Source organism: Schistocerca americana, chromosome 2 (genome assembly GCF_021461395.2).
Source record: "Schistocerca americana isolate TAMUIC-IGC-003095 chromosome 2, iqSchAmer2.1, whole genome shotgun sequence".
NCBI classification, from domain to species: Eukaryota; Metazoa; Arthropoda; class Insecta; order Orthoptera; family Acrididae; genus Schistocerca; species Schistocerca americana.
The window spans coordinates 543,283,099-543,296,105 of NC_060120.1; the positions used below are offsets into that span (position 1 = coordinate 543,283,099).

General features: G+C 42.7%; 1 protein-coding gene across 1 annotated transcript in view; it reads left to right on the forward strand.

The window, feature by feature from the left end:
• The window catches only part of LOC124594157 (forkhead box protein J1.2-like), a 281,291-nt gene that overhangs the window by 172,612 nt on the left and 95,672 nt on the right, over positions 1-13,007 (forward strand). The window lies entirely within an intron of this gene.

The window sequence follows — 13,007 nt, forward strand, 5'->3', positions numbered from 1 at the left end:
TTGGAATACATTTCACATAAATTTTCTCAGCATGTTATACTCTTAGGTGGAGATTTCAATTTACCAGATATAGACTGGGACACGCAGATGTTTAGGACGGGTGGCAGAGACAGAGCATCGAGTGACATTATACTGAGTGCACTATCTGAAAATTACTCGAGCAATTAAACAGAGAACCGACTCGTGGAGATAACATCTTGGACCTACTGATAACAAACAGACCCGAACATTTCGACTCTGTATGTGCAGAACAGGGAATCAGTGATCATAAGGCCGTTGCAGCATCCCTGAATATGGAAGTTAATAGGAATATAAAAAAAGGGAGGAAGGTTTATCTGTTTAGCAAGAGTAATAGAAGGCAGATTTCAGACTACCTAACAAATCAAAACGAAAATTTCTGTTCCGACACTGACAATGTTGAGTGTTTATGGAAAAAGTTCAAGGCAATCGTAAAATGCGTTTTAGACAGGTATGTGCCGAGTAAAACTGTGAGGGACGGGAAAAACCCACCGTGGTACAACAACAAAGTTAGGAAACTACTGCGAAAGCAAAGAGAGCTTCACTCCAAGTTTAAACGCAGCCAAAACCTCTCAGACAAACAGAAGCTAAACGATGTCAAAGTTAGCGTAAGGAGGGCTATGCGTGAAGCGTTCAGTGAATTCGAAAGTAAAATTCTATGTACCGACTTGACAGAAAATCCTAGGAAGTTCTGGTCTTACGTTAAATCAGTAAGTGGCTCGAAACAGCATATCCAGACACTCCGGGATGATGATGGCATTGAAACAGAGGATGACACGCGTAAGGCTGAAATACTGAACACCTTTTTCCAAAGCTGTTTCACAGAGGAAGACCGCACTGCAGTTCCTTCTCTAAATCCTCGCACAAACGAAAAAATGGCTGATATCGAAATAAGTGTCCAAGGAATAGAAAAGCAACTGGAATCACTCAACAGAGGAAAGTCCACTGGACCTGACGGGATACCAATTCGAGTCTACACAGAGTACGCGAAAGAACTTGCCCCCCTTCTAACAGCTGTGTACCGCAAGTCTCTAGAGGAACGGAAGGTTCCAAATGATTGGAAAAGAGCACAGGTAGTCCCAGCTTCAAGAAGGGTCGTCGAGCAGATGCGCAAAACTATAGACCTATATCTCTGACGTCGATCTGTTGTAGAATTTTAGAACATGTTTTTTTGCTCGAGTATCATGTCGTTTTTGGAAACGCAGAATCTACTATGTAGGAATCAACATGGATTCCGGAAACAGCGATCATGTGAGACCCAACTCGCTTTATTTGTTCATGAGACCCAGAAAATATTACATACAGGCTCCCAGGTAGATGCTATTTTTCTTGACTTCCGGAAGGCGTTCGATGCAGTTCCGCACTGTCGCCTGATAAACAAAGTAAGAGCCTACGGAATATCAGACCAGCTGTGTGGCTGGATTGAGAAGTTTTTGGCAAACAGAACACAGCATGTTGTTATCAATGGAGAGACGTCTACAGACGTTAAAGTAACCTCTGGCGTACCACAGGGGAGTGTTATGGGACCATTGCTTTTCACAATATATATAAATGACCTAGTAGATAGTGTCGGAAGTTCCATGCGGCTTTTCGCGGATGATGCTGTAGTATACAGAGAAGTTGCAGCATTAGAAAATTGTAGCGAAATGCAGGAAGATCTGCAGCGGATAGGCATTTGGTGCAGGGAGTGGCAACTGACCCTTAACATAGACAAATGTAATGTATTGCGAATACAGAGAAAGAAGGATCCTTTATTGTATGATTATATGATAGCGGAACAAACACTGGTAGCAGTTACTTCTGTAAAATATCTGGGAGTATGCGTGCGGAACGATTTGAAGTGGAATGATCATATAAAATTAATTGTTGGTAAGGCGGCTACCAGGTTGAGATTCATTGGGAGAGTCCTTAGAAAATGTAGTCCATCAACAAAGGAGGTGGCTTACAAAACACTCGTTCGACCTATACTTGAGTATTGCTCATCAGTGTGGGATCCGTACCAGATCGGGTTGACGGAGGAGATAGAGAAGATCCAAAGAAGAGCGGCGCGTTTCGTCACAGGGTTATTTGGTAACCGTGATAGCGTTACGGAGATGTTTAACAAACTCAAGTGGCAGACTCTGCAAGAGAGGCGCTCTGCATCGCGGTGTAGCTTGCTCGCCAGGTTTCGAGAGGGTGCGTTTCTGGATGAGGTATCGAATATATTGCTTCCCCCTACTTATACCTCCCGAGGAGATCACGAATGTAAAATTAGAGAGATTAGAGCGCGCACGGAGGCTTTCAGACAGTCGTTCTTCCGGCGAACCATACGCGATTGGAACAGGAAAGGGAGGTAATGACAGTGGCACGTAAAGTGCCCTCCGCCACACACCGTTGGGTGGCTTGCGGAGTATAAATGTAGATGTAGATGTAGACAATTGTAACTAATATTTTTCCAGCATAAATCGGTTCCACATTAACACATTAGCATATCTACAAATTTTCGTTGCCATACAATGTTTACAGTCCACACTGTACCTCTGTGAGTAACTGTACTTTAATTACAACCACCCAGAACCTATTTAAATGGTAAGTGGTGGTTACTTTTATAGATCTGCATCTCAAAAAATAAGAGTATACATGAAAGTGTAGATGGCTCCCCTTTCTGAAAGATTGTTGAAAGTGGAGCATCTAAGGCAATATGCATTAATTTTAAAAATGCGAAGATTTAGCTATTCATAGCCTTTCTGGGTGGCAAAGACGTATGAAATACAGAGAAGTAACAAATTCTTACGGAAAAAACTTAGTCATATGTGGGCTAAGATGGAAGTGTCAGCAATGATCAATGTGAGTAAGATGCAGGAGACAATGTAAACGACTGCGTCAAACACAGACACTATAACGTTTCTTAAAGATCTTGTCTCTCTGTGGAAAAGCTACAGGCCGAGGTTCACAGACGATTTATGTGGCCGAAGTAAGCCACAGAAGAAATGTATCGAATGGTCATACTTACTTCGCAAACAAATCCGGAGGTAAGCTAGAGCTTGAAACGTTTGAGGTCTGAACATTACAAGGAAACTGAAGAGCCTAAAGAGAGATAATGAAGATGAAGTGTGACTTAATAGATATTATTAAAGACATATGGCAGAAGGACAGACTATATCGGGTTATAGCAATGTCGTCAGTGAAGGTTGCAATAAGTGCTGTCGTCCTTATGAATGGAAAGTAAATTATTATGAGCAACGCAGTGATAGAATTATTTTTGTGATAATTACATCGATGTGAAATCCAACAATCATCGTATAGGTTTACATTTTATGAGTAAACAGAGTGAATGTATAAGGAAAGAAAGGAACTGATTAAGTTTAAGAAGGGTTATGAAAATGTTATAGTAATGGGTGATTGGATCGGGGAGAGAGTGGGAAATTACTGGAGAATATGGACAATCACACTGTCATAGATTCAAATCACACTCGTAATTCCATTCAGAAATCCACAGTGGGTTTACCATGACGCACTTGAACAACACGACTAGGTCCATGTCGTCTCGTATAAACACAGTTGGTTGCTTTTGAGGAAGGGACCAAACAGCAAGGTCATCGGTCCCACAGCAGTAGGGAAGGATGGGGAAGGAAGTCAGTCATGTCCTGTCAAAGGAACCATCCCAGCATTTGTCTGAAGCGTTTTAGGAAATCATGGAAAACCTAAATCAAAATTGTAAGACACGGGTTTGAACCATCATCCTCCCAAATGCGAGTCCAGTGCGCTAATCACTGCACAACCTCGCTCGGTCGTACAAACATAGTAACGCAGACAAATTAAGACATACAGCATCATATACATAAACAATGAATTAATAAAGTTTCTTAAAAATCTTGTCTCTCTATGGAAGAGCTACAGGCCAAGGTTCATAGACTGTTTAGTGTGGCCAAAGTAAGACACAGAAGACATGTATCGAGTGGACATACGTAACACCCAACATAGGATGAAAATGATGGGAAGTGTTAGACAAGAATAAACAGTGAATAAATTCTGCTACCGAAGGAACAAGAATACATAAGAGGGACGAAAAAAGGAGACCTTCAGAAGTGCTGGCGGAGAAATCTTCTCTGAACAGAATATGTCTGTTGATATCAAATACCGAACACTAACTGATACTTAAGCTCAATAGCACAACATTATGAAAGCGAAACGTTTTCGACAGGAAAAAGACCATACGAATTTATTTATCAGAACAATAAATTGATGTCATCTCAAAAGTGATTTAAGAGAAGAGGGCTAAGATAGGTTTATAAAAACAACACAAATATGTTCTGGAATGAGAGAATGAAAATGTAATTTGATGAGAAATTCTTACAGGATGAAGGGACACTATATGTGAACGTCTGGAATAGTTAGGCGTTATAAAGACCCAGAGAGCAAAATTTGGGCTAACATATGCAAAATACATTACAGACAATAGTACATGTTGGAGTAATTCATAGATACACTATGTGGTCAAAAGTATGCGGACACTCCTAAAAACATACGTTTTTCATATTAGGTGCATTGCCCTTCCACCTATTGCCAGGTACTCCATACCAGCGACCTCAGTAGTCATTAGACATCGCGACAGAGCAGAATAGGGCGCTCTGCGGAACTCACGGACTTCGAACGTTGTCAGGTGACTGGGTGTCACTTGTGTCATACGTCTGTAGGCAAGATTTCTACACTCCTAAACATCTCTGGGTCTACTGTTTCTGATGTGAGAGTGAAGTGGAAACGTGAAGGGACACGTACAGCACACTTATGTGCTGCCAACCTCGTCTGTTGACTAACGGAGACCGCCGACAGTTGAAGAGGGTCGTAATGTATCATAGGCTACATCTATCCAGACCATCATACAGGAATTCCAAACTGCATCAGGATCCACTGTAAGTACTATGACAATTAGGCGGGAGGTAAGAAAACTCGGGTTTCATACATGATAAGCCATACATCACGCCAGTAAAGGCGACACGACGCCTCGCATGGTATAAGGAGCGTAAAAATTTGACGATTGAACAGTGGAAAAACGTCGTGCGGGGTGACGAATCACGGTACACAATGTGGTGATCCGATGGCCTGGTGAATGTCATCTGCCAGCGAGTGTAGTGGTAACAGTAAAATCCGGGTCGGTGGTGTTATGGTGTGATCGTCTTTTTCATGGAGGGATCTTGCATCCCTTGTTGTTTTGCGTGGCACTATCACAGCACAGGCCTACATTAATGTTTTAAGCACCTTCTTGCATACCCACTGTTGAAGAGCAATTCGGGGATGGCGATTTCATCTTTCAACACGATCAAGCACCTGTTCATAATGCACGGCATGTGGCGGAGTGGTTACACGACAATAACATCCCTGTAATGAACTGGCCTGCACAGAGTCCTGACCTGAATCCTATAGAACACCTCTGGAATGTTTTGGAAGGCCGACTTGGTGCCAGGCCTCACCAACCGACGTCGATACCTCTCCTCAGTGCGGCACTCCGCGAAGAATAGGCTGCCATTCCCCAAGAAACCTTCCAGCACCTGATTGAACGTATGCCTGCGAGAGTGGAAGCTGTCATCAAGGCTAAGGGTGGGCCAACACCATACTGAATTCCAGCGTTACCGACGGAGGGCGCCACGATCTTGTAAGTCATTTTCACCCAGGTGTCAGGATACTTTTGATCACATAGTGTACACATGTCGGACGATATTTTCTTCACTAGTATTTGGCCGGAAGAGGAGAAGAGGTCATAGACGTAAGGTTCTTCATCACAATACAAGTACTTTATGCTCACCAACCTTCTCGCAGTTTCTAATGGAGTGAGGTCATGTGACAGAGGTGATCTGCCCTTCGTATGAGTACTTTAAGCTCGGTAGCGTCCTTTGTGTTGTTCGACAGGAGAAGGGCGTATTCCGGAAACGAGTTTCACCTCTCCATTCTCTCATCACCATCATCGACAGTTGGAAACTTGACACTACACTGTACAAATCCATTAAAGTCACTTAAACTTACTTAAGAACATCTCACACATTTGTCACTCTCCAGTATTGAAAAACGATGTTTCCTATTGGGAGGCTGAACGTACCCCGGTACTCTCCAGCCAATAATATCGTGCTATTATTTTATCACACTGAAAGAAATGTGCCGTACTTGATGATTTCTGTATTACAATTTTCATGCAATAAAAACATGTTACTTACTACCGCCACCAGAATAAACATTTAACAAAACAACGTAATTTTCTATACGATTTCTCATTATTAAATGACAAAATGGCGTAACGCTGCACAAAAACGTTAGTTGTCTTGTATTTTATTAACAAATGCATCGTGAGTGTAGCTGAATCTCTTATAATACAGTAACCTTCAGAATTTATTACATCTATATAATATAATTATTACTGCAGTCATTAACAACTAACAAGAATGAGTATTTGCATAAGTGTCCATCGCTTGTCCTGTCTTGACAAGTAATCTTTTCGGGCATATCATCAAAAGCACACAAAGTGTATATATTACGAAACAAAAAATTGTTGTGTAAAGTTATTTCGCAGAGTTGACGACTCAACGTCGTATGAGCCTTGACATGTTACGTTCCATAGCATGTTTTATTTAATACCATTTGCGGTTAATAAGGTAACACGCAGATACACAAATTAAAGTAACTCTAAAAATAATTAACAGAGAATAGGAATATCTATGGAGTGAGCATTTAGATGTGCAGAAAGACATTTTTGTTGCCAACATAAGACTCCAAAAGTCACATCGAGAACGGTACGGCGTTAAGGTTTTACTCCAAACGCTCTGCAGATTTTGAATGTAATTGCATTACTAGTAGAGATAGGTCCAGATCAGAAGTACCATGTATTTTGTACATGCGTTTTATGGAAATCTTAATAATTTGCGTTCGATACCTGGGATGGATTTGGCCTGACGCGTTTAAGGGGTAAATGTAAGGTCGTTTCGCTTATTTGCAGTTAAGTATCGCAGCTCAAATGCCGCTATTTTCTCGTTACAGAAAAACAGGGGATGCCCACTGCTGTAAAGGTTTTAAACTATACTGTATGTTATTGATGCATTTTTTATGTATGCTGCAAATTGGCTTCCTAGAACACCAAATCGAAACCGTACCGAAAACATCGAATTATGAGTTTCGACTTTTAGTAAATTTTTGCGTTTTTACTTTCTATATACACTCCTGGAAATTGAAATAAGAACACCGTGAATTCATTGTCCCAGGAAGGGGAAACTTTATTGACACATTCCTGGGGTCAGATACATCACATGATCACACTGACAGAACCACAGGCACATAGACACAGGCAACAGAGCATGCACAATGTCGGCACTAGTACAGTGTATATCCACCTTTCGCAGCAATGCAGGCTGCTATTCTCCCATGGAGACGATCGTAGAGATGCTGGATTAGTCCTGTGGAACGGCTTGCCATGCCATTTCCACCTGGCGCCTCAGTTGGACCAGCGTTCGTGCTGGACGTGCAGACCGCGTGAGACGACGCTTCATCCAGTCCCAAACATGCTCAATGGGGGACAGATCCGGAGATCTTGCTGGCCAGGTTAGTTGACTTACACCTTCTAGACCACGTTGGGTGGCACGGGATACATGCGGACGTGCATTGTCCTGTTGGAACAGCAAGTTCCCTTGCCGGTCTAGGAATGGTAGAACGATGGGTTCGATGACGGTTTGGATGTACCGTGCACTATTCAGTGTCCCCTCGACGATCACCAGTGGTGTACGGCCAGTGTAGGAGATCGCTCCCCACACCATGATGCCGGGTGTTGGCCCTGTGTGCCTCGGTCGTATGCAGTCCTGATTGTGGCGCTCACCTGCACGGCGCCAAACACGCATACGACCATCATTGGCACCAAGGCAGAAGCGACTCTCATCGCTGAAGACGACACGTCTCCATTCGTCCCTCCATTCACGCCTGTCGCGACACCACTGGAGGCGGGCTGCACGATGTTAGGGCGTGAGCGGAAGACGGCCTAACGGTGTGCGGGACCGTAGCCCAGCTTCATGGAGACGGTTGCGAATGGTCCTCGCCGATACCCCAGGAGCAACAGTGTCCCTAATTTGCTGGGAAGTGGCGGTGCGGTCCCCTACGGCACTGCGTAGGATCCTACGGTCTTGGCGTGCATCCGTGCGTCGCTGCGGTCCGGTCCCAGGTCGACGGGCACGTGCACCGTCCGCCGACCACTGGCGACAACATCGACGTACTGTGGAGACCTCACGTCCCACGTGTTGAGCAATTCGGAGGTACGTCCACCCGGCCTCCCGCATGCCCACTATACGCCCTCGCTCAAAGTCCGTCAACTGCACATACGGTTCACGTCCACGCTGTCGCGGCATGCTACCAGTGTTAAAGACTGCGATGGAGCTCCGTATGCCACGGCAAACTGGCTGACACTGACGGCGGTGGTGCACAAATGCTGCGCAGCTAGCGCCATTCGACGGCCAACACCGCGGTTCCTGGTGTGTCCGCTGTGCCGTGCGTGTGATCATTGCTTGTACAGCCCTCTCGCAGTGTCCGGAGCAAGTATGGTGGGTCTGACACACCGGTGTCAATGTGTTCTTTTTTCCATTTCCAGGAGTGTATTTTTATATTTCTAATCTTTATCATTCTTTGAGGAACTAAAATATTAACCGCACGTATTCATTTTCATTGCCCTTGGTTCTAGTATTACAGTTTCCTTTTGTGACTACTTAAAAAGAAAACACCAAGGTCTGGAGAGCTGTATAATCTAGAGGTCATGAGTCAGACTGCCATGTATAAACTTTGCTTGCTCGTGAAAATTGTCGACATGTGTTTACATTCAGTAGACTAACTGATAATTCACTACGACACTACACAATTTATAATTGACGGGTACCACACTGCCATATTACGCAATTTATCTAGCGCTTGTCTCGTAAATATAGGATCATGCAGCCACATAAATTAGTCCTTACGATTTTATGTCTTCATTACACTGTCTCTCTATAAAATCAAAACACTAAAAGGTGCTTATTATTAGTACGATAACTATAAGCAGACCCGGGTCCATGTAGAATTACCCATGAGCCTTATGTTCTAATATTGTCCTCTACAATTTTAGGAAAATTATTCCCTCAAGGGCAGGAAACTGGAATCCTGTGTTTGTATGTATACTATGAAGTGATCATACAGATGCACAGGACAGGATTTTTGCCGCCAAGATACATTGGCTCCTAGGTCACGTGACCGTATCTATGAAAAAATTGTTGCTGCTTACATGTATTTCGATTTGCGTCTGTAAAAGGACCAATTATTCACCATTGCTGTTACTAATAAATAAATGTGTAAAAACAAGACAAAATGTGTAGATTAAAGTTGCGTCCTTTGCGCAAAAGTTAAACAACTGAGTTACACCAAAACTTACGCGACATTACCCGTTGAGTGCAAGCGATATGAGCAGTACGCATTTCATACACAAATAGCGCACAATACTGGCAGACAGTAAAACAGCTAACTAATGCAGATAATTGATCATTTGTGCCACGAAAATTAATTCTTGCCGTCTGCACTTAACGTCATTTAGGATCAAAGAAATCAGTTTAATCACTAGCACACTATCTGTGGACACATGTATGTAAAAACTGTGCAAGTTTTGTATGTCTTGTATATTTACTGCATAGCATAATCAAGAGAATTTTTCCCCTATCAATAAAACATAAATCTATATATGTTAATCACTAATCCGTCACTCTATGGGTGTTGTTGTTGTGGTCTTCAGTCCTGAGACTGGTTTGATGCAGCTCTCCATGCTACTCTATCCTGTGCAAGCTTCTTCACCTCCAGGTACCTACTGCAACCTACATCCTTCTGAATCTGCTTGGCGTATTCATCTCTTGGTCTCCCTCTACGATTTTTACCCTCCACGCTGCCCTCCAATACTAAATTGGTGATCCCTTGATGCCTCAGAACATGTCCTACCAACCGATCCCTTCTTCTAGTCAAGTTGTGCCACAAGCTTCTCTTCTCCCCAATCCTATTCAACACCTCCTCATTAGTTATGTGATCTACCCATCTAATCTTCAACATTCTTCTGTAGCACCACATTTCGAAAGCTTCTATTCTCTTCTTGTCTAAACTATTTATCGTCCATGTTTCACTTCCATACATGGCTACACTCCATACAAATACTTTCAGAAACGACTTCCTGACACTTAAATTTATACTCGGTGTTAACAAATTTCTCTTATTCAGAAACGCTTTCCCTCCCATTGCCAGTCTACATTTTATATCCTCTCTACTTCGACCATCATCAGTTATTTTTCTTCCCAAATAGCAAAACTCTTTTACTACTGTAAGTGTCTCATTTCCTAATCTAATACCCTCAACATCACCCTACTTAATTCGACTACATTCCATTATCCTCGTTTTGCTTTTGTTGATGTTCATCTTATATCCTCCCTTCAAGACACTATCCATTCCGCTAAACTGCTCTTCCAAGTCCTTTGCTGTCTCTGACAGAATTACAATGTCATCGGCGAACCTCAAAGTTTCTATTTCTTCTCCATGGATTTTAATACCTACTCCGAATTTTTCTTTTGTTTCCTTCATTGCTTGCTCAATATACAGATTGAATAACATCGGGGAGAGGCTACAACCCTGTCTCACTCCCTTCCCAACCACTGCTTCCCTATCATGCCCCTCAAATCTTATAACTGCCATTTGGTTTCTAGACAAATTGTAAATAGCCTTTCGCTCCCTATATTTTACCCCTGCCACCTCCAGAATTTGAAAGAGAGTATTCCAGACAACATTGTCAATAGCTTTCTCTAAGTCTACAAATGCTAGAAACGTAGGTTTGCCTTTCCTTAATCTAGCTTCTAAGATAAGCCGTAGGGTCAGTATTGCCTCACGTGTTCCAATATTTCTATGGAATCCAAACTGATCTTCCCCAAGGTCGGCTTCTACTAGATTTTCCATTCGCCTGTAAAGAATTCGTGGTAGTATTTTGCAGCCGTGACTTATTAAACTGATTGTTCGGTAATTTTCACATCTGTCAACACCTGCTTTCTTTGGGATTGGAATTATTATATTCTTCTTGAAGTCTGAGGGTATTTCGCCTGTCTCATACATCTTGCACACCAATACGAAAGCTCGGAAAGTATAGTTCCTGTAAATATTTTTGAACTGAATTACTAATTAGGCCTCTATGTTTTAGTGTTATTTGTGTGATAATAAATGAAGATTCTAAAAAGTAGATTTTTCGTGTAAATACTGAAACAGAATTAATACCGCGCTAAAGATTTGATTTTTTTTTCCCGATGGATTTGCCATTCACTAAAGTTCAACACCATCTGTGGCCGCCAATGTAGTGCTTCAACCCAGGCGACGTAAGGGCTAGGGCCGTTTCTGCTATCAGATTTATGTAACTTTAAACATATATAGGTTTATTTGAATGTGTAAAACTAAAGTTCAAACAAAAACTGATGCGTTCTAAATTTTTATAGAAATTCAGATAGTAGCATCGAGCGACTTTGACAAAGGGCAGATTATTATGACGCAGAGTCTGTGGACGAGTATCTCGAGAATGGCGAAGCTGGCGGAATGTTCACCTACTACTGTCGTGAACATCAACGGGAAGGGGCAGGACAGTGAAACTACCACCAAGCGCTAAATGGTTGGACATCCACGACTCTTCACAGAAAGTCGGGTTCGGAGGCTTGTCTGATCTGTAAAGTAGGATAGATGGTGATCTGTGGAATCTCCCCGAAAGAGTACAACGCTGGTGCGCGCACAATTGTTCCGGAGCACACCGTTCATTGCACACTGTTGGACATGGAGCTCCACAGCCGACCGCCCCTAAGCCGATCCGCGCCGTTGTGTCCAGTCTTTCTAGGAAGAATTAACCGTTAGTAGCTGAGAAGGGAAAATAATAATACTGTGTATAATTAAGTGCATATGATTTTAAATTATTTTAAAGCACTAAATATAACAAATCATTAACATAACACTGAGTGTATTTTCGAACATCCATCGTAGTTCTATTTTGCGCGTTAGAGATTGTCAAAAGAATTTTATTTACATGTTCTGTTCCATCCGGTGTGTTGTGCGTTATTACAAACTTGCACCACAGTATTGCTGACAGGGATGTTGCTTTCCATTGTCCACAAAGCTCGCAAAATCATTAATTTTGTTGATATAGCCTCGCGCCAAACGGCGTAAGCTGCTAAAGTGAAAGTCGAACGACAACTCTATACTTTCGAAGACTGACAGCAGTTCGTTTGAATTAAGGTTAGTGATACTACTTACTTAGTGACACGCCAGGATAGCCGAGAGCGCTAACGCGGTGCTTCCTGCACTCGGGTAGGCGCGCCGGCCTCGGATCGAATCCGGCCAGCCTGGATGTGATTTTTAGGCCGTTTTCCACATCCTACTTGGTGAATACCGGGCTGGTCCCCACATCCCGCCTCAGTTACACAACTCTGAGACATTTGTAACACAGTCATACTATTTCCCAATTTACACTAGACGCAGACAGCTCGGGTACACTAATTCCATCCCAGGCGGTATGAGGTGGTGGCAGGAAGGGCATCCAGCCACCCCTAAAAATTAACCATGCTAATTCCGTACTTAACCCTACGCACAATGCGGGATAAAGACAGTAAAAAAAAACTACTTACTTAGTCCCGGTTTTTGTGATTATGTTTTATGTTCTCTCCGCTATTTTTTATGTTTAGCGACAGTGTGCTTCTACAGCATGTTTGTCGACCATGTCTCAAAGCATTTCTATAATCTTTTCAAGTCTGTTGTAATGTTTAACCTCTTTACCTACAGATGTCAAAACTGTGGTGACGAAAGTCATGGCTGTGATGACGAAAGTCAAGGGATAGCGATAAGCACTTATATAGATGGCGGCAGTATAGCGTACACAGGTATAAAAGGGCAGTGCACTGCCAGAGCTGTCTTTTGTACTCAGGTAACTCATGTCAGAAGGTTTCCGACGTCATTAT